Source organism: Heloderma suspectum, chromosome 5 (genome assembly GCF_057233095.1).
Source record: "Heloderma suspectum isolate Gila_16-S chromosome 5, 16-S_ref, whole genome shotgun sequence".
NCBI lineage: Eukaryota > Metazoa > Chordata > Lepidosauria > Squamata > Helodermatidae > Heloderma > Heloderma suspectum.
The window spans coordinates 128273344-128295092 of NC_139462.1; the positions used below are offsets into that span (position 1 = coordinate 128273344).

The following is a 21749-nucleotide window of genomic DNA, read 5'->3' on the forward strand; positions in this document are numbered from 1 at the left end:
CCCAATAGCCGAAGCTCTCTGGGCGGTTCACAAAAATTAAAACCAAGGAGCATACAACAAAACAATATAAAATATATAAAACATTAAAACCACAGTATAACAATACAACCAGAATAAAACCTAGCAGCAGTGCAGATTTAAAACAGCAAAGCTAAAAGTCTAGAAAGCTAAAATGCTAAAATGCCTGGGAAAATAAAAAGGTCTTCATCTGGCGCCAGAAAGAATACAATGGAGGTGCCAGGCGAACCTCACTGGGAAGCTCATTCCACAGCTGGGATGCCACAGCAGAAAAAGCCCTCTTCCTAGTAGCTACCCGCCTAACCTCCTTTGGCAGGGGCTCACGGAGAAGGGCCGCTGAGGATGATCTTAAGGTCCGGCCAGGCACATCTGGGAGAAGGCAATCCTTCAGATAACCTGGCCCCTAGCCGTTAGGGGCTTTGAATGTTAATACCAGCACTTTGAATCGGGCCTGGAAATGGACTGGCAGCCAGTGCAGTTGGAAAAGTACTGGTGCAATATGAGCTCGTTGGCCAGTCCCTGTTAACAGTCTTGCTGCCCTATTTTGGACCAGCTGAAGTTTCCAGACCGTTTTCAAAGGCAGCCCCACGTATAACGCATTGCAGTAATCCAGACGAGAAGTTACCAGAGCATGGATAACTGTAGCTAGGCTATCTCTGTCCAGATAAGGGCGTAGTTGGTATACCAGCCTAAGCTGATAAAAAGTGCTCTGTGCCACTGAGTTCACCTGTGCCTCAAGTGACAGTTTTGGATCCAAGAGCACCCCCAAACTACGAACGTGGTCCTTTAGGGGGAGTGCAACCCCTTCCAGACCAGGTTGAATATTACCTAGCCAGGCAGACGAACCACCCACTAACAGTACCTCCGTTTTGTCTGGATTCAGTTTCAGTTTATTGGCCCTCATCCAGTCCATTACTGTGCCCAGGCACTGATTCAGAACAGCCACTGCCTCACCTGGGTTTGATGAGAAAGAGAGGTAGAGCTGGGTGTCATCCACATATTGATAGCACCTCAGCCCACACCCCCAGATAACCTCCCCCAGAGGTTTCATGTAGATGTTAAACAGCAAGGGGGATAAAATAGAGCCCTGTGGAATCCCATGGCATAATTGCCATGGCACAGAGCAGTAATTCCCCAGCACCACCTTCTGGAGCTGGCCATCCAAGTAGGAACGGAACCACTGCAGTGCAGTGCCTCCAACTCCCAAACCAGACAACCTATCCAGAAGGATACCACGGTCAATGGTATCAAAAGCCACTGAGAGGTCCAGGAGAATCAACAGGGTCGCACACCCCCTGTCCCTCTCCTGGCAGAGGTCATCCCACAGGGAGACCAAGGCAGTTTCCATTCCAAAACCAGTCCTGAAGCCCAATTGAAATGGATCTAGAGAATCCATTTCATTCAACAGTGCCTGGAGCTGTCCTGCAACCACCCGCTCAAGCACCTTGCCCAAGAAGGGGATGTTGGCCACTGGCCTATAATTGTTAACATTCTCCGGGTCCAGGTTAGGCTTTTTCAGGAGTGGTCTGATTACTGCCTCTTTTAAAGTGGCCAGCACCACTCCCTCTCTCAAGGAGGAATTTACAACCTCCTGGACCCAGCTGGGCATCCCGTCCTTATTTGATTTAATAAGCCATGAAGGGCAAGGGTCAAGCACACAAGTGGTCGATTGGACTTGGCCAAGGACCTTGTCCGCATCCTCAGGCCTCAATAACTTAAACTCATCCAATAAAACTGGACCAGATGGTGCTCTGAATGCCTCTACCAATGGAACTGCATTAATCGTGGTGTCCAATTCATGGCGAATCTGAGCGACTTTATCTTCAAAGTGCTGCGCAAACTCATCACAGAGTGCAACCGAGGGTTCCACAGTCTCTTTCCCTGGTCCAGAATGTAACAAGCCGCAAACCACTCAGAAAAGCTCCACTGGACTACACTGAGAAGATGCAATGCTGGTGGAAAAGAACTGTCTCTTTGCCACCCTCACCACCACAGAGTAGGCTCGATAGTGAGCTCTTGCCTGTGTTCGGTCAGACTCAGCATGAGCTTTCCTCCACCTGCGTTCTAGCTGTCTCCCCTCTTGCTTCATTGCCCTCAGCTCAGGTGTATGCCAAGGAGCTGGCTGCATTCTGCTCAGAGGGAGAGGGCGCTTGGGTGAGATCATGTCAACCGCCCAAGTCATCTCTGCTTTCCACAGAGCGACCTGGGCTTCAACAGGAGCACCAGCCATACCAGCGGGAAAATCCCCCAGAGCCCTCTGGAAGCCATTAGCCTCCGGGGGCAGACCATTTTAATAGATCCCCCACCCTTGCAGAGGGGGAAGGCTGCCAGGAGTCTAAACCTCAACAGGAAGTGATCTGACCATGACAAAGGGACAGATGTTAATTCCTCCACTTTCAGATCACCATCGTCCTGCCCAGTCGAAAAGACCAGATTAAGCGTGTGTCCTTTTACATGCATTCGGCCGATTACATGTTGGGACAGCCCCGTGGTTGTCATGGCAGCCATGAAGTCCTGAGCCACCCCGGATACAGCGGCCTCGGCATGGAAGTTGAGATCCCCCAGGACCATCATCTTAGGGGTCCTCAACACCAAGTCTGAGACCACCTCCGTCAGCTCAGGCAGGGAGTCTGATGGGCAGCAGGGTGGGCAGTACAACAACAGAATCCCTAATCTGTCCCGGGTACCCAGCACAAGGTACAAGCACTCAAGACCTGCACTTGAATGAGCAGGAAGCCTGGAGAGATCGAATTCCTATAGACCACGGCAACCCCCCCCCCCCCGAGACGGTGTGGGTGCTGCACTGAGTACCCAGGAGGGCACAGCTGGGAGAGAGTAACCCCTCCCTGTTCCCCCATCCAGGTCTCAGTAATCATACCAGGTCAGCCCCCTCATCCACAATCAAATCATGGATGAGGGAGATTTTATTTTGGATGACCTGGCATTCAGCAGCAGCACCATCAGACCCGAGGTCAAACTGGTAAGGCCGCCAGAAACCATCAGGTTGGGGGAAGAACCAGAAGAGGGGATAGCCATAAGATGTCTAGCTCCTCTTCTCCTCAGCTGGAAACTGGAAACTAATGAACCTAATGCAACTGGAAACTAATGAAACAACATTCACATCTTCTTGTGTGAGTTTCCAGCACAAGTGCTACTTGGAGCTAGTCAGGATACTACCTTGCATTTCAACTGTTGCCTTGAACCCCTTCTTGGGCTGGAGCCCTCATCTAGAATAGAACAGAATGTTTGGGGAAGAATTCATCAGTAAGTATCTGAGTAGGTGATTATTCCCACTTTAACCACTGGAATCTGCTGCCTTTCTTCCTGATTAATTTAATTCTACTTTTTAACTGAAATAACCCATTGTGTCCCGTCCCCCCCAACTAATTGCTCTGCTCTGTGACTGAACTGGGAGGCTTTTTTCTTTGTGACTGATTAAAATAACTGACTGACAGGTAGAATTAACTGAAGAACCTGAAATGTGAGTATAGTGCTGTTTGGAAGAAGTGATACCAGTGTCTGATTTAAATAAGGTAACTTTTGTTTTTTGTTTCACTCTTTAATTAGTAAATTAATGGGAATATCTGATAGAGGAAGCAATCCTATGTCCCCTAGACAGCATCTGGGGGAGACAGGATTGTTGGGTTTCCTGGCTACCAGGCTGGAAACAGCGCTCCAGCCTCGGAGCCAGGAAACCACACTGCCTACCCACCCACCCCACCCACGCAGCATGGAGAGAACCTTGCCAGGTACCTCTCTGCACTCAGAAAACACGTGGAAACAGGGAAAGGGGGCGTTCCTGAGGCGAGGAGAAAACCAGGGCAGCAGCCATACAAAAAATCCTATGGCTTCCCCAGCTACCTTCCCTCCCACTCCCTGAAGCCTCTGTTAAAATTAAATGCAGAGCAGGAAGCACGAGGTACCTCTCTCTTTGCATAGGATACTCATTAACCTCGGAGTTTGGGGCCTTATGAGTACCCAGGGTGCAACCCATAGCGCTGCACCTTAATTCAGTTGTTTGATCCATACAATGTTATTCAACAAACTCATTCTGGGGACTGAATTAACTGAAACGCTTAAGGGAGCGATCCTATGTCCCCTATAAAGTATCTGGAGGACATAGGATATTTCGGTTTCTGTGATCAGAGGTTAGAACCAGGGCTCTGACCCTGGAGCCCAGAAACCGTGTTCCCTGCCCGTAGATATGTCTCTGCGCTCAGAAACAGAGTGCGGAGATGGCAAAGAGCAGGTGGTCCTGGGAACAAGGAGGGGACGAGACCATGGAAGCTGGTTTATGCAGCTTCCTATGCATGTCCTGGCCTCCTTCCCTCCCCCTCCCTAAAATCACCCGTCTAGGGAAACGCAGGGTGGCTGGAGCACAGAGGTTGCCGACTATCAACATAGGATTGTGCACTAACTGAATTAATTGAAATTGTGACACTGCCATCCTATACAAGCTTACTTGGAAGGAAGTCCCACTCTGTTCAATTGGGATTACTCCCAAATGTAAATAGGATTGCAACCTAAGTATTTTATAGAGTATTGCTGAGTGTATGATTTAAATTTGAATTAATGATTTGAATTAATGATTCAAAATTCAAATTATGATTTGAATTAATCTGTTATTGTTTGCTATTACTTATACAAGTTTATAATGTTGATTTTAAGAGGTGTCGGGTGGTATTATTAAAAGAAAGTAATTTTGAAAGGTTTATTAAATTGAAGGACACAAATATTCAGTGGGAAAAATAAATATTTTAGTATGGGTCAAAAAGAATAAGAAACAAAAAAAGAGATGCATTTCCTCAGCTAATGAGTGCTGAAGACAAAAAAATACACTTGTGAAAGAACTAAAACTTTGAAGAAAGGTTTGCAGAAAAGGCAAAACAGTGGAATTCATAAAAGGCAGTAGATTATCAATTGAAACAAATGGAAAACTGGATAAAAGTGACTTCATGAAAACAAATGAAATACTTGATGAAATAATAAAATTACTGGGATAGCTTCAAGCTACACCTTGCATCCAAAGTAGCCCTTCCATTCACAAATGTGATTGAATTTAAGAAGGGGAGAGAAAATGTACTGTAGCAATAGAAGCAGCTATAGAAAAACACATGCAGAAATAAGCTGTTTTATTAAACTGAAAGCTAGAATAGAGGAACTCAATTTGAGAGAAGGAAATGTAATGTAAAACTGAGGGGTATTCCAAAAGAAACTGAGGAACATTATTTAATTGTATATTTTTTTAAAATAGAAATTTCTCAAGATTGTGGAATGGGTACAGATGTGTCTCACAGGTCCATTTCAGGTTTGCACAAAGAAGAAAGCTTACTATGGAAGTTCTTTATAAAATGCTTAAGTACCAGGGATACAATTATTAAAGGTAACTCAGGCTGGTAAATACTTGCAGATGGTTATCTGATATTCGTCCCAAACTATTAAAAAACAGGAGGGATCTCAGGTACTTAACAACATACTAAGAGATTAGAATCATAGAGTTGGAAGGGTCCTCGACAGATCATCTAGTCCAACCCCTGCCCAATGAAGGCTCTGCACTGCAGAGAGCAGCTACAGCGTCCCTGAAAGATGGCCATCCAGCCTCTGCTTAAATACTTCCAGGAAAGGAGAGCCCATCACCTCCCGAGGCAGTCTATTCCACTACCAAACAACCCTCATTGTTAGGAGGTTTCTCCTAATGTTTAGCCGAAATCTGCTTCCCTGCAATTACCAACTAGTTCTAGTCCTGCCATTGAGAGCAACAGAGAAAAGTCTGCTCCATCTTCTGCATGACAGTTTTTAAGATATATGAACACCATCATGTCTCCGCTTAATCTTCTCTTCTTCAGGCTAAACATACCAAACTCTTTCAACCATTCCTCATTGTACTTGGTTTCCAAGTCACCATCCTGGTTGCTCTTCTCTGGATGTGCTTATTGCAAATGGAATGTTTTTAGAGAATAACTTGATAGTGGTTCAAAGATCAGAGGAAACTAAACAACTGTGGGAAGTAACAGGTGACTCAACTAAAGAAAGTTGAGGATACTCCAGAAGAAACAGTAACATTTTATGAATGGCTTGGTTTTAAAATGAATTTCAACACAGTTTGTTTTCTGTTAATATTCAAAGATTAAGTGTCCACAGAAGGCAGATCCTGGATACAACACAATATATACAACACATAAGCAAAAGAAATAAAAACTTCTTTAAAGCTTTTAAAAATGGAATATGCATAGGCAGCGTATGGATCTAAGAAATCAAAGGGGTAGCAATCTACATTACAGGCCAAAACTGGACTGTAGAGCAACAATTTAGAGTTGGGAGGAAGATAATAATAAGGAAGATAATTCCAAGGGAGGCTCAGAAGGTATCAACCAGAGAGAGGACTTCTCAGTGGTGTCCCTCAGACTATGGAACAAGCTCCCCACTGAGGCCTGCTTGGCACCAACACTGTCCTCTACTCCCACACATTTAATGGCATATAATGGGGCATCTATGCCAACTGTCTGAACATGTGTAGTATTCTGTTGAAATTGTTTTCAGCTCTCTAAGGGCACAACCCCATGCAGATAAGCGGCTGCCTCCAAACTCAGAGGCGACCATCTATCTAATGCAGGGCAGCAGACGCACGGAGGGGATGTCTAGCCGTGGGAGGGCTGAGCGGGGGAGGGAAGGCTGCTGTATGACACACTGGATTGTCACACTGCCCTCCCTGCCCCAGGAACACCCGTTTTCGGCTGCTCCATGATCCTCTTGCAAGCGTGGAGGATGGGGATGTTCCACGCTGCCTCCAAGGCAGCACGGAAGTGGGGGGATGTCAGTTCTCCGGTAACCGACCTGGGAGCGCAGGCTCTGAGGTCGGTTCCTGGAAAAGCAGATATCCTATGGCCATCTAGCCACTGTCTAGTGGCCATAGGATTGCTCCCTAAATTTTGCATATTTTAATTTTTTATGCTGTGTTTATCATTGAATTGTTGTGAACCACCCAGAGAGCTTCAGCTATTGGGTGGTATAGAAATGAAAATAATAATAATAGCAGCAGCAGCTTATGAATAGTCACTTGGGCAGAGTAACTAGGAAAAAATTTATGCTCCCAATGAAAGTAAAAATTAATTCTATGATTTTTTTCAAAAATTGGGTTTCTTTTGCTAAAGGAAAAATTATCAGAAAGAGGTATGAACAGCATTATGAATACACTTCAGTAGTTTCAATAAAAATTCAACTATTTTGCCTAAAATAGTAAAATTAAAATTGAAAGTTTGGGCTTTCACCGATACCTGGAGATACTGAAATTCCTCAGTTTAGGACTATACTTTCTATGCTATCCCACCTGATACTTAATACTAGAACAGACATGACCATGCAGTGTGTATTGATCATGACCCTATAACAGGGATGGATAGACTTTAGCCCGTGGGGGCTCCCCATCCAGCCCGCCAACATTTCTCCCAGCGCCCCTTCCACCATGCCTCCCAGCGTTTCTCCAGCTCAGCACTGCAGAAAGGGCTGCCTTTCTGTAGTGCTGAGTTGGGAAACCAATAACATCAGGAGACAAGGCTCTGGGGAAGTGTTAAATGTTTTAGCTTTTCTGTTAGGGTTTTATTATTTTTAGAATTATTATTAGAATTTGGTTCCTTGCAAGAGGAAAAAAGGCAGGATATAAATTCAATCAATCAATCAGTCAATCAATATGCCATTTTATTTACCAATTAATTTATTTTGTTAAATTGCCTTAGATACTGTTTTACTTATCATGGGTAACAAGAAACACCCCCTATATCAAAATGTTCTGGGATATCCCCACCTTTCTAAGCAAAACAAAATTGATAGTTTTTTGAATCCTACAACAACTCGGGGCTATCCTAATGACTTCTTGGTTTCTACTTTGAACTAGGGATGCCGGAGAAATTCAAGACAGACTAAACCAAGCTCAGATTTCAAAGAATCCAACCTGCAGAATCTGCTACAGAGCAACCCCCTCAGGCCGTGCGGAGTCCATGGACTTTCACTTTTTTTTTAATTAAATTTTCCCGAAATTTACACATATTTATTCGTAAGAAAATACACAAGCTTCTGCTGAAGAAAAGTTGAATGTTTCATATTAAGGTAAGTTATGTAAATTTTTATGAAATTTCTTACGTAATTATTTGTGTATTTTTCCACAAGATGAAAAACATTCACGTTTGTGAGCAGACGACAGAACAAAAGGCGCCTAATAATCCATGGAACACAGACAGAGTGGATTTTACACAGTTCGCACATCCCTACTTTGAATACATACAATTGATTAGAAACAGATGTGCCAGTTCCATCTAATAATTTTGTATAAAAAGCTCCTCCAAACAGTATTTTTCAAATGAAGGTGATGATAACATAAGTCTTGTATGTGGTTTGGATGATCAAATCTTAGAACAATGTTTTCTTGCTGTAGAGACTCTGGAAAAGATTTATAGCCAGTTGAAATGTTTTCTGATAAATCTGACCTTTTGGCTCAAACGTCAGGCAAACCAGAAACTATTCTGAGCCTCTCAATCAGGGTAGTAAAACATTTGGTCACCAACAAAATAGTCAAACAAACACCTCAAATTTAGTAAATCAGCATTCTTATTGCAAACCAATTAGATAGTGCTTGATATTTTTCCATTTTAAGGGCATATGCCTTTTTGGCACTTAAAACATCTTGCCTGTCAGCACTTGGGTTTTCTACTTCAACTTTCTCCATGGCGTATTGATTTCGTATCAGCTGAATCTTTGCAAGCCCATCAGTTGGCTAAAAGACTTCTACTAACTTTTAATACACCTAGAATACCTTTGATGATCCTTAGTAGGAAGAAAGCATTGTATAACTTTGGGATCGTTCCATTTCGGGCTTTTAAAGATATCATTATTAACCCTCTGTTAGATAGCAAATTTCAGGAAACAATAAAGCTTACAAATTAAGCCGTGGCTAATCCTCATACTCAGGACCTTCTTTCTTGGGATGTACTAATATACAATCTTAAACAAAAATCTTCTCCACCTCCTGCGAACATGGGGTTGTTGAACTGTTCCAAAAAAGAACCACCCGCAAACAGTTAAGAAGATCTTATCTCCACTGACTTGGTTAACTCCTTTAGTGCTCTCCCAACAAAAAAACAGAAATCAAGAGTGCACAGACTGAGGTCTTTCCAAACCAAGTTGATGAAATTAACTGATATGAAGGGTACTCTTCCACAAACACTATTGACTCAAGAAAACCATAACTCCTTGTTTAATCAGGCTGAGCTCAGATCTAAATGTATATTAGAACCCAGTTCTGACCCTCTTATCGGGGGTATGTCAGCAGTAAGCCAGCATACGATCAGATGTCCACTGAGGAATGGACACAGATGGTATTCGAAGCCTAATGAGATCAGGCAAACTACAGAGCTAATCTTGAAAACTCCTTTAGAGCCCAACGTAGTTGTAAATCACTCTGTCAATAATGCGAGCATCTTCAAGGATGCAAAAGGGGAGTTTGACAACATATCCCATATTAATTGACAACAAATCACTCAGAGCTATTCCAAACTGAATATTCAATCTTGGAATGTCGCTGGGTGGAATGCTAAAATGAAGGACAGTGGCTTTGTTAAATGTATTAATTCCTTTGATGTTTTGCTGTTGCAGGAAAACATAAGCTGAAGAAAAAATTGAGCTAAAAGGTTTTGTGACTGAAAGAGTAGAAGCCAGTTCTCCTATACAGAAAGGTGAACCTAGTGCAGGACTTGGGTGCTTTGTCTCCTCATGTGATCTGTTCATTACTTGGCTGCCACACTGTAATCCAATTGCTATGGCAGCAATGATAAAATTTAAAGCTTGTAGTTTTTTGCTGGTGTTCTTAATGGAAGGATTGGTTCACATAATGATGCATTATATTCTTCTAAATATTGGCATCTGAGGGATTTGAATGGCTGCCCAGTCAATTATACTGGATTCTTTAAGCATCAAAAGATCAATTACTCAGGTTTCTTTTTAGTTCATTTTATTAGATGTAGAGGGCTGATAATTTTAAACACAAATCAGCAAATCAATAAAAGAGAATATAGTCGTATTTCAAGTAGAGGAAGTATATGATGGTTTTGGATCAGCGTATGAGTTCTGTAAAAAAAACTGAAGTGGGGGATCGGCTTAATAGTGATCATTTTCCACTGATTGCTAATTTGGCTATTCCTTCCCCCATTCATTTATCTTCAAATCAGTGTTCTTATCATTTTGAATTGGTTACTTCAAAAAAAAAGTTAAATGGGACTTAAAACTGGAAGAAAAAGTGTCATTATTACTTAATACCTCTTAGTAGATATTCCTAAAGACAGGAATTATAGCTCTGGGGAGGCATGTTAATATTCTGCTATCTTTTGATCAGCTAATTCTTGCTCTTCAGAAGAATATTATTGCTGACAGAGTCCAACCAAAGAGAGGCTCAGTATCTCCAAATAACCGGTGGTTTTATCAGGAGTGTGCCCTTATGAAAAAAACACCGAACATCTATAGACAGTATAAAAAGACAATGTTAGAAACTTAATAGATCTTTTCTTCCACCTAAAGAAGAAGAACAAGTTCCTAATCACTTATAAGAAACAACTGATGATGTAGGAATCATGGAAGTTACTGACAGCTGCCTCCTCCAACATAGATAGTAAAACATTCTGGCAAATGGTTTCAGGTGGGCTGAGATGCCCATCTGGAATTCCTGACTATTGTATTCCTTTTTGTGTCTGGGAACAATATTTCTGTAAAACCTTTTAATGACATGAAGAGTAAAAAATATATGACTGTTCCCTGAATGGGCTCCAGTTACCATTCCGGAAGTTAGGGATTTTATCTGATATCTGAAGTCAGGGAAAGTACCTAGTCCTGATTTTATCTCCCCCAAATTTCTCAAGGTCAATGTGGACTGCTGATCCCCACGTTTGTCTACTCTTTTTACTTTTATTAACAAAATCAGCCATATGCCTGAAATTTGGAATAAGGCAGTAATTATTCCAAATCACAAAAAGAGGTGTAAATCTGAGTCCTCTAACTATAGACCAATACACCTACTCTCTGTTATTGGATATTTATATGCCATTCTTTTCACTAAATACAAGGCTTGGCTCGAGACAGAAAGCATTTGGGTGAGGAACAGGCAGGATTTAGAAAAGGTGGTTCTAGCATAGATCACTTTTGTTCTATAGCAGAAAAATATTGCTTCTGCCAATAAGAGGCTGTCTGTAGCCTTCAATCGAATACCCCCAGAGTGGCTGTGGGCTAAGTTAAAGACTACATCAGTAGAGAAAAGATTGCTTTGTCTTACAAACCAATTATATTTTGACACTTCCATGTGAATTCGATGTGGAGTTAGTAGCCATCTATCAAATTCTGTAACGTCATCCAGAGGAATTAAAAAGGGGTGCATTCTAGCTCCTCTTTTGTTTAAACTTTATATTAATGGTCACGCTCCCTGTCTTAACTCCCTTGAATTGCCAAATTCACACCAAAATTCACAGAAACAAGGGTGTGTTGATTACTTTATGCAGATGATGCAGCTCTTCTTTCGCAAACCCAAGTCAGTTTAAAATATTTATTAAAGAAATTCTCCAATTATTGTAAGGATAAAGCTCTTTCAATCAACTATGATAAGACCAAGGTTTGAGTATTTTCAGAAGGTAACAAAAATAGAGTTGGTCTTTAGATGGACATCCACTCGAATACATCTCAACATTTAAGTATTTAGGAATTTTGCCATTCAGCATTTCTGCTATTGTAAAAGGGGCTGTCATATTCCCCAGTCTTGCAAGTTTTCACTGCCAAATCACTTGCTCAGCTTTTATACGGTGTTCAAATTTGGGTTTTGAGCTACAATTCAGACACCAAACGAGTCCACACAGCCTTCTTAAGGGCAATTTTTGGTGTGTGCTGCCTCAAATGTGTGGCAGCTGCAGTTTTGAGACTCAAAGCAGGCGTGGACTCTATAGAAATCAAGGCTTGGTCTCTAGCTCTCACAGTCTGGTTTCACTTAATGTTTCCTTCTCTTTCATCCAGTTATTTAACATTAGTTCACTTATATCAGTATGCAAGTTTATATGAAGATGATAAATAATAAAGTATCTAATCTAGGGTCTTCTCCATCATTGCATTGAGCAGGGGGTTGGACTCGATGGCCTTGTAGGCCCCTTCCAACCCTACTATCCTATGATTCTGATTGCTTTTCTCATATGGCCCCGTTAAAGCTAGATCTTGTATAATCCAGTGCGTTAAAGATACAGATTTTCAAGATTCACTCGTAGCAGCAAATAAGGCCTACTCTCCTTTGGCATTTTGCATTCATCTGGCTTCTGTTAATTCTTAACCCAAATGCTTGCAAATATTAAGCATCTCAAAGTATAGGTGGATATTTACTCTTATTTATTACATTTATATCCCGCCTTTTTCCCCTCTTTAAGGAACCCGCGGCGGAATACATAATCCTCTCCATTTTACCCTCACAACAACCCTGTGAGGAAGGTTGGGCTGAGAGGCTGTGACTAGTCTAAAGTCACCCAGTGAGCCTCCACAGTCGAGTGGGGACTAGAACCCGAATTTCCCAACACCCGGGCCAACATTCTAACTACTACACCACACTGGCCCTCATGTTCTAACGTGATACCCTCAGCCCTCTCGGACAGGAAATTTAGGGGGATACATTATTCCAACAGACTACATCCTTGTGGTTCAGAAAAAAATTGAAACAGTAAGCCATTAAAAAAAAAAAAAATTAACGAGATCTCTGTAATGAGTTAATTAACTCACTAATTTCTTTATATTCTGGAAGATAGTCTGCTCTTTTTCTTCTTTCCGATAACAAAAGAGTCTTGTTACAGAAACAGTAGCTAAATATTTGCTGAGAGAAATGAGGACAATGTCTAAAATATTATCTAGGTAGACTTTCCCTGAAGAGTGGCCCAGCTAGTATGGTTACAGCTGACATGTGATTATTTTACTGTGCTTTATTGTTGTATTTTGTTTTTATCACTTCCATAAACCATTTTAATAGCCTACTGGAAGATGGTAGATAAACCCCGTGAAAAGGGAAGCCCTTCTCTCAGTACTGCCATCAGAGGTGCATTTGGTGGGGATGTCAAAGAGGGCCTTTGCAGTGGCCGTCCCCAGGCTCCCTGCCAGGGAAGGCTAGGTTAGCTCCCTCGCTGCTGTCTTTCCGTTAGCAGGTAAAGACGTTTTTATTCATGTAAGTTGGTCTGTTGGACTGGGTGCTTTTTTATTCTTTCACTGTTGAGTTTTTTAAATTGTGTTTTAGTAGTTTTGTTTTATGCTTGTTTTCATTCCTATTATTCTTACCCACCTTGAGTACCATTTCCTTGGTGGAAAGGCGGGGTATAAATCAAATAAAGGTTTCACAGTGAGAGATAAGCCAATAACATAAATAGCCTATATAAGTAAAGCTACTGAAACACTTTAAGGAGCTTCTTCCCTTAAGAGTGCAGTCCTATATCTGAATACTTGGAAGCAACTCCCACTGAGTTCAATGGGGCTTATTCTGAGGCAAGTGGACTTAGAATTGCTGCCTAAACCATATTAACCTTCTGTGTTTTCCCCAAATACGGTACTTTCAAAATGCATATTTAAAGTCTAATACATAGCTTAGAGAGGAAATGATATTAAAAAAAAAAAAAAAGATAGTACATAAGACCACCTTCTGTCTAGAACATAAATTACTCCTGCAATATGAATGAAAAATGGAGCAGGTAAAAGATCCCTTCATGGATCACTGCCTTGTTGTGGCGAAGGGGCTTGCGTAACTCAATGAAGCCATAAGCTATGCCGTGCAGGGACACCCAAGACGGACAGGTCATGGCAGAGAGTTCTGACAAAATGTGGTCCACTGGAGAAGGAAATGGCAACCCACTCCAGGATTCTTGCCAAGAACACCCCATGTAACATATCACAAGGCTAAAAGAGATGACGCCGGAAGATGAGCCCCTCAGGTCGGAAGGTGTCCAATATACTACTGGGGAAGAGCAGAGGGAATTTCCAAGTAGCGCCAGAAAGAGTGAAGTGGCTGGGCCAAAGCCGAAAGGACACTCAGCTGTGGATGTGTCTGGTGGTGAAAAGAAAATCCGATGCTGTAAAGAACAATATTGTTTAGGAACCTGGAATGTCAGATCAATGAATCAAGGGAAGCTGGAGGTGGTCAAACATGAGATGGCAAGACTGAACATCGACATCTTGGGAATCAGCGAACTAAAATGGACAAGCATGGGCAAATTTAATTCACGTGAGCATCATATCTACTACTGTGGGCAAGAATCCCTTAGAAGAAATGGAGTAGCACTCATAGTCAACAAAAGGATGGGAAAAGCAGTACTGGGGTACGATCTCAAAAACGATAGAATGATCTCAGTACGAATCCATTCAACATCACAGTAATCCAAGTCTATTCCCCAACCACTGATGCTGAAGAAGCTGAGGTTGATCGGTTCTATGTCGACCTACAACACCTTCTAGAACTAACACCAAAAAAAGATGTCCTCTTCATCATAGGGGATTGAAATGCTAAAGTAGGAAGTCCAGAAATAACTGGGATAACAGGCAAGCATGGCCCTGGTGTACAAAATGAAGCAGGTCAAAGGCTATTAGAGCACAAGAGAACACACTGATCATAGCAAACACTCTTTTCCAACAGCACAAGAGGCTTTACAAGTAGCTGAGGAAAGAAGGGAAGCGAAAAGCAAGGGAGAAAGGGGAAGATATAGCCAACTGAATGCAGAGTTCCAGAGAATAGCAAGGAGAGACAAGGCCTTCTTAAATGAACAATGCAAAGAAATCGAAGAAAACAACAGAATGGGAAAGACTAGAGATCTCTTCAAGAAAAGGGAACGTTTTGCGCAAAGACGTGCATGATAAAGGACAAAGAAGGCAGGGACCTAACAGAAGCAGATGAGATTAAGAAGAGGTGGAATGAATACACAGAAGAACAATACAGGAAAGATCTTAATGTCCCTGATAGCCATGATAGTGCGGTCCCTGAACTTGAGCCGGACATCCTCGAGAGTGAAGTCAAGTGAGCGTGAGGAAGCATTATTAACAACAAAGCTAGCAGAGATGACAGTATTCCAGCTGAGCTATTTAAGATCCTAAAAGATGATGCTGTTAAAGTGCTACAGTCAATATGCCAACAAATTTGGAACACTCAACAATGGCCACAAGACTGGAAAAGGTCAGTTTACATTCCAATTCCAAAGAAGGGCAATGCCAAAGAGTGTTCAAGCTACCATACAGTTGCGCTCATTTCACATGCCAGCAAGGTGATGCTCAAAATCCTGCAAGCTAGGCTTCAGCAGTATGTGAACTGAGAACTACCGGAAGTACAAGCTGGGTTTCGAAGAGGAAGAGGAACTAGAGATCAAATCGCCAACATTTGCTGGATCATGGAGAAAGCAAGAGAATTCCAGAAAAACATCTATTTCTGCTTCATTGACTACACTAAAGCCTTTGATTGTGTGGATCACAACAAACTCTCGCAAATTCTTAAAGTGATGGGAGTACCAGACCACCTTACCTGTCTCCTGAGAAACCTGTACGAGGATCAAGAAGCAACAGTAAGAACCGGACATGGAACAACCGAGTGGTTCAAAATTGGGAAAGGAGTACGACAAGGCTGCATATTGTCACCCTGCTTATTTAACTTATATGCAGAGTACATCATGAGAAACGCCGGGTTGGATGAATCACAGGTCGGAATTAAGATTGCCGGGAGAATTATCAACAACCTCCGATATGCAGACAATACCACCCTAATGGCAGAAAGCGAAGAGGTTCTAAAGAGCCTCTTGTTGAGGGTGAAAGAGGAGAGTGCAAAAGCTGGTTTGAAACTCAACATTAAAAAAACTAAGATCATGGCATCTGGCCCCATCACTTCCTGGAATATAGAAGGGGAAGAAATGGAAGCAGTGACACATTTTATTTTCTTGGGCTCCAAGATCACCGCAGATGGTGACTGTAGCCATGAAATTAAAAGACACTTGCTCCTTGGGAGGAAAGCTATGGCAAACCTAGACAGCATAGTAAGAAGCAGAGACAAATCACCTTGCCGACAAAGGTTCATATAATCAAACCTATGGTTTTCCCAGTAGCAATGTGTGGCTGTGAGAGCTGGACTATACGGAAGGCTGAGCACCGAAGAATCGATGCCTTCAAACTGTGGTGCTGCAGAAGACTCTTACGAGTCCCCTGACTGCAAGGAGGTCAAATCAGTCAATCCTAAAGGAAATCAACCCTGAGTGCTCATTGGAAGGACAGATACTGAAGCTGAAGCTCAAATATTTTGGCTGCCTAATGCGAAGAGAAAAGTCACTGGAAAAGACCCTGATGCTGGGAAAGATGGAAGGCAAAAGGAGAAGGGGACGGCAGAGGATGAGATGGCTAGATAGCATCACCGATGCAATGAATATGGACTTGAGCACACTCCGGTAGAGAGCGCAGGACAGGAAGGCCTGGTGTGCTATTGTCCATGGGGTCACGAAGAGTCGGACACGACTGACCAACTGAACAACAAAAAAGATGATATGGTACGTTCAGCACAAGATATAGGGAATATATATCCATGCAAGTCTGGCAACACCTTTGGAGCAAAGGAGTATTTTTCTTTGAATATGAACACCAGGAAGAACTCCTTTAAAATGAGAAAGGTAATATGCAACCCCAGATATTATGTGATAAATACTTATCGCTGAAATTGTTAGAAATGTCAAAACACAGCCAACCTTTTCACTCCCCCCAAATAGGATGACTTTTTCCATATTTGAGGGGAACTGGTCCATTAGTCAAAAATATTAGAAAACTATAACAACGTCAGTGGAAAGGATTTTGACTTACACTGTACAATTTCAGCCATTTCTGTTCCTCTTGACATAAACTAATGATAGAATTCACCAGGATGATAAGGGAATATAGTCACCACAACTAGAATTATATATGCAAAATACTGGATGCAATCTAAGATACCATCTATGACAGAATAGATTAGAAAAAATATTGCCATTTAGTCTTACAGACTTGGCATTTACTTCTCCATTTTCCATGCTTGTGACATCCCCAGAACAGTACCAGTAATTATGAACACTGTTCATTCTACAATTATGCTGCCATTTTTACTGCTGCCTGCAAGACCCAAGACCACATGGGAGCAACACTCAGGCATAGGCACCAAACTGCTGCAAGAAAGCTCTCCACTGAATCATCTGTGCTTGCTGCAGAACTTCTTGCAATCTCACGGCCCTTGAATTCCTGTCTTAGAAAAATCTGTTGTATATAGACAGATTCCCACAGTTCATTGCTAGTCTTAAATTTATTCAGCTTCAACCCACATCCATTGTTTTCTGTCTGCTCTTTCCAGCTGGAAACTCTTCATCCCCTTCGTTATGTTATATTTTGCTGAGTTCCTGGATGTACTGGGGATTAAAGGCAATGAATGGGCTGCACTGTTTGCCAGGATGGCAATTTATCTTGCCATTAGGCACAAGAGATCCTGTTTAGTGATTTTGCCTCCATTTTCAAATTTAAACTGATGATATAGCAGTAAAAGCTGTGGGAAAGTCAGAACAAGAATAAATTCATAAATGACCTTTCAAACCAATACTCTGATCATGGTCCAAGCAGGACATTGTATTGGCTCAGTTAATGATCAGGTAGGTGATCCACACTCACCAGCTCAAGCAGGAGGGCACCACCAGTATGTAATGCTCAGACAGCTTTTCTGCAAACACCAAAAGGGCCTTTTCTATGATGGCCGAAATTGTGGGCCTTCTTCTCAAGATATGTTTGTCAGATGCCTTTATTTTGGAACCTGGCAATGTCTTTGCTGTTCCCTCAAGCTTTTAATGGTACCTTTGTTTTCCCCTATGAATTAGTGATCCACTGCATTTATTTAATCCATTCATTTTACTTTTTAATATTATAGCTTTCTCTAATTTTCATATTTACTGTTAGCCACCTTTGGTAGCAATAAGGCATAGCATAAATAAATAAATAAAAATGTGAGCCTAGTTGAATTTTTGGGTGGAGAGGTTTGCCAAAGAGTTCAAAATTGGAATAATTGCCATGTCAGTAATTTCTCTTTAAAGAAACTGATCATGTATGCCTTTATTAACTCATTAGATTTTTTTAAGTATACACCACAATCCAGTGAACATGTGGAAACAGTTTTCTGTACATAGATCTAGTGAATCAGGGGCCAAAAACTTGCTTCATAGCTGGTGGGAAAAGACTACATCAAACAAATTCATAGCACAAGTGCAATCCTATAGCTTTATCCCATGGATTACTGCGCCAGTGCCCCACTCCCAGAAACTCAGGGAAAGCAGACCATTGATCCATTTCTCCTATGCCTTTTTTCAGTTCCACACAACAAGGGTAACAGGTTGGTAAAGTGTGCTGGAGACTCTGCCATCAGCTAAACTGGAGAGAGGGAGAGGGAAGGGCTAGTGCAAGGGTGGGGACAAATAACCTCCCCCACCAACCACTCCATAAGCCAGATGACATCAGGGGGCAGGGCAATACATGCTGATGTCATCCAGTATCCAGCTTTGCTGTGCAGGGGCTTTCCTCTTTGGCCAGGGAGCTGGCCTTACCGAACTTTTATTCCCAATTGGGACAGCAAGCAGATTCCCTAAGGGGAATCCTGGAATCCTAATTAGGTAGGGGAGTGGCATGCTAAGGGGAATCTCCGCTGTTATCTGTTTCATAGGGACCACAGCTCAGTGGCAGAGAACACGCTTTGCATGCAGAAGGCTCAAGGTTCAATCCCCAGCATCTCTAAGTAGGGCCTGCCTGAATCCTGCCTGATACCCTGTAGAGCTGCTGCCAGTCAGTGTCAACAACAGTGGGCTAGATGAACCAATGCTTTGACCCAGTATAAGACAGCTTCCTATGTTCCTAGATAACAGCAGGGTTTCCCCTCCCCACTAACCCCCAGGGTGCAAGGATTTGGGGAGTGTGCCAGATGAGGCCACAGGCCAGAGAGTCTCTATCCCTGGAATAGCGGAATCACTGACTGTTCCCATTTCCTCTTCTGTGCTTATAATGGCCTTAACCTTAAATGCACTCACGTTCAGGATCACTGCAGCTGTTGTTGCCCTCTCATTGCGGTGCTCTAGTGTGCAGAATTGATCCTCTGGAGGCAGGCTTGCCACACTATGTACAGCAGAAGGAAAGGGAGGAGGGAGAAGGAAAGGGAACCGGAGAGGGGAGGAAAGGGCATGGGAAAAATGGAAGCTTATATTAGAGAGAAAGCAGAGAGGGAGTCAAAGTCAACCAGGCACTGTGGTTCTCTGAAGCCCAAACATTCTGTTTCCCTTGGCATTTTCAGTGACTTAACAATATTCTGAGAACTGTAACATGCCACAGGTGGGAATACCTCCCCCAATAGATAGTTCTGCCCAGACACAATAAATTTAGCAAGAAATAATTCTGGATGTGTACAGCTGCTATACACCATGCATAATTTGGCTCTAGAGGTTATATTAACTAAAAATGCTCAGTAACAAAAAGACCCAAACTTTGTATTACAAAAGTGCTATGACAACATGTGGGATAAGTGCTCTGAGTTCTAGAGAAATAAGAAAGCATTACGGAAAAGCAAACCAATGAGGCTAAAAGACAAGTGACTTCCCCAAGAACCTGGCTACATGGCAGAGGTGGGGTCTGAGCCCAAGAACTCAAACCTGCTCCTTTGAAAATTCTCCCATTCTCTCTCTCTCATTCAGGTTCACCCCCCCCCCCCAGCCCTCACTCCCAGTGCACAAGATCCAGTCACCCCAGTCATTCATTCCTCTCTTTCAAGATCACCCCACAAACTCACTTTTAGTATCTCTCTCTCTCACACACACACACACACACTCCAGAGATAATGCCGTAGTGGGGAGGGTTTGAGGCAACTTCTAATTGGGCACGATAAGCATCTGCTTAATGGATATACCATCAAGGCTTGGGAAAAGAGGCTCTCCCACAGCCTAAAAGGGGAACCTATGCAGGTAGAACAATCCCCCCTTGCGCCCACATTTTCAAGATCTCCCCTAGTTTAGCGGGGGAGGCTTTTGCGGAGGGATGGACCTGTCGGTGCTAAGATGGCGGGCGAGTCCCCCGCCAGGGGCGGGGGTCGACTCTTCCTCGTATGAATGGAAGAGGCTCCCTCAAGATCGCCAGCTCCTACGGGAGAAAAAGGGCGGCTGGAGCCAGGGAGGGGCCGCTTCCCCCGACCTCAACCAGGGCGCGCCTATACGTGCGCGCGCCTGGCTCTCCGAGCGCGGGGCCCCGCCAGGAGCGAGAGCGCCCCTGCCTCTCGAGGCCTTGCTCGGCTCCTTCGGGGGTCTCCCAAGGACTCATCGGGGCGTGGAAGAGGCGGCCGCGCGTCCTCCACAGCGCGTCCCACAGATGTACGAGCCACCGCTGGAAGCGGGCCGGGGCCTGTCGCTGCTGCCGGCGGGGTCAGGGGCGGCCACAGAAAGGAGCGTGCGCGGACCCTCCCCCCTCCGTCCCACAGGCGAGAGAGGAACGGGGCGGGCAGCACAGGCCTCCCGCCCGCGGCCCCGCTGAGGTTGGCGGAGGGGGAGCTGAGCAAGCGACGGAGGTGCAGGGCCGTCCGGAAAACCTCTCACCTCGCCTCGCCCTTCCCCACGCCCGCCCCGCGCGCTCTCTTTCTCTCAAAGCCCGGCGGGCAGCGTCTTCCCGTTGCCCTAACAACCGCCACAGTTCCGGTTTGGGGGGAGCGTGCGTGCTACGCCAATACCGGAAAGGAATGCAGAGATAAGGAATGTAGAGTGACACCTCACCGTTTCTGGGTAAAGAATTGCTAGGTTCCTACTTGAGAAGCCATCTTTAAGTCTTCGCAGGGGCGGAAGTGAAAGTTGGCCTTAGAAATCAATTGGGAAATCCATAATTTTAGCATAGCTGTGATGGGGCACCCAAAAGGTAGGACAAAGACAGTTCATATTCTTTCTGTCTCAGTCTTATTTTGCGTGGGAAATAAGCATTTAAGCTCTGAAAAAGAATCAGTCTGTTCTCCCCATGTTGTAAGGACGTGCGTGCTGTGGTGAGAGAGTGGCTTATGACGACTCTGCGGTATAGCTCGCTGGCAGCTGGGTTCCTCCACTGAGCTCGGGGGGGGGGAGGTCTTTGAAAACCTTTGGCTACAGGTCACGCTACACTCCCTCCATCTCTGTGGTGTGCGGGGGGGCGGGAAGCGTCGTGCCAAACAGAGTGCTGAGCCGATCGGAGAGATGGGCGGGGGCGGGGAGAAGAGAGGGACCGGGCGGGGCGGGCGTGCGCCGCCGCCGGAAGGCTGGCCGTTCGCGCGGCCGTCGCCGTGCCGTGGGCGGGCGCCCCGACTCGCGGAGGGCGGCGGCGGCCGTCTGTGGCAGGAAAAGCGAGGCGGGTCTGCGGCGCCTTGAAGACTTAACGAGCGCGGCACGCCTCGCTGCAGCGCGCCGGCGGCTGAGGGGGGCGGCCGCCAAGGGCTGGGCGAGCCGCACGCGGGAGCCCGCGGCGCCCTTCCCGAACAAGCGACTGTGAGGGCAGCCAGGCGCTCCTTAGCGAGATGCGTCGGTTATCTGGAGGATTTAAAAAACCCGGGATAGCTCTTTGATCAATCAAACTGTTGGAACGAACGGTGGGATATTCTGGAGACGTTCCGTTTATTTATTGCGTTGATTTATTTACATAGCTGCCCCGTAACAGAAGAT

General features: G+C 44.1%; 1 protein-coding gene across 9 annotated transcripts in view; it reads right to left on the reverse strand.

Annotated features, from left to right (window-relative positions):
• MARCHF10 (membrane associated ring-CH-type finger 10) overlaps positions 1-20720 on the reverse strand; it is a 99104-nt gene extending 78384 nt beyond the window's left edge. For 8 of the 9 annotated variants that reach the window (XR_014792219.1, XM_084857386.1, XM_084857382.1 and 5 more), the window contains exons 1-2: positions 20667-20720; positions 19119-19203 (exon numbers count right to left, since the gene is read on the reverse strand). The gene's annotated coding sequence lies outside the window, so the exon portion shown is untranslated. Of the gene's footprint in view, positions 1-19118; positions 19204-20666 lie in introns of those variants that run through there. The other variant, XM_084857383.1, reaches the window with a different exon arrangement.
• Between the last annotated feature and the right edge of the window lie 1029 nt (positions 20721-21749).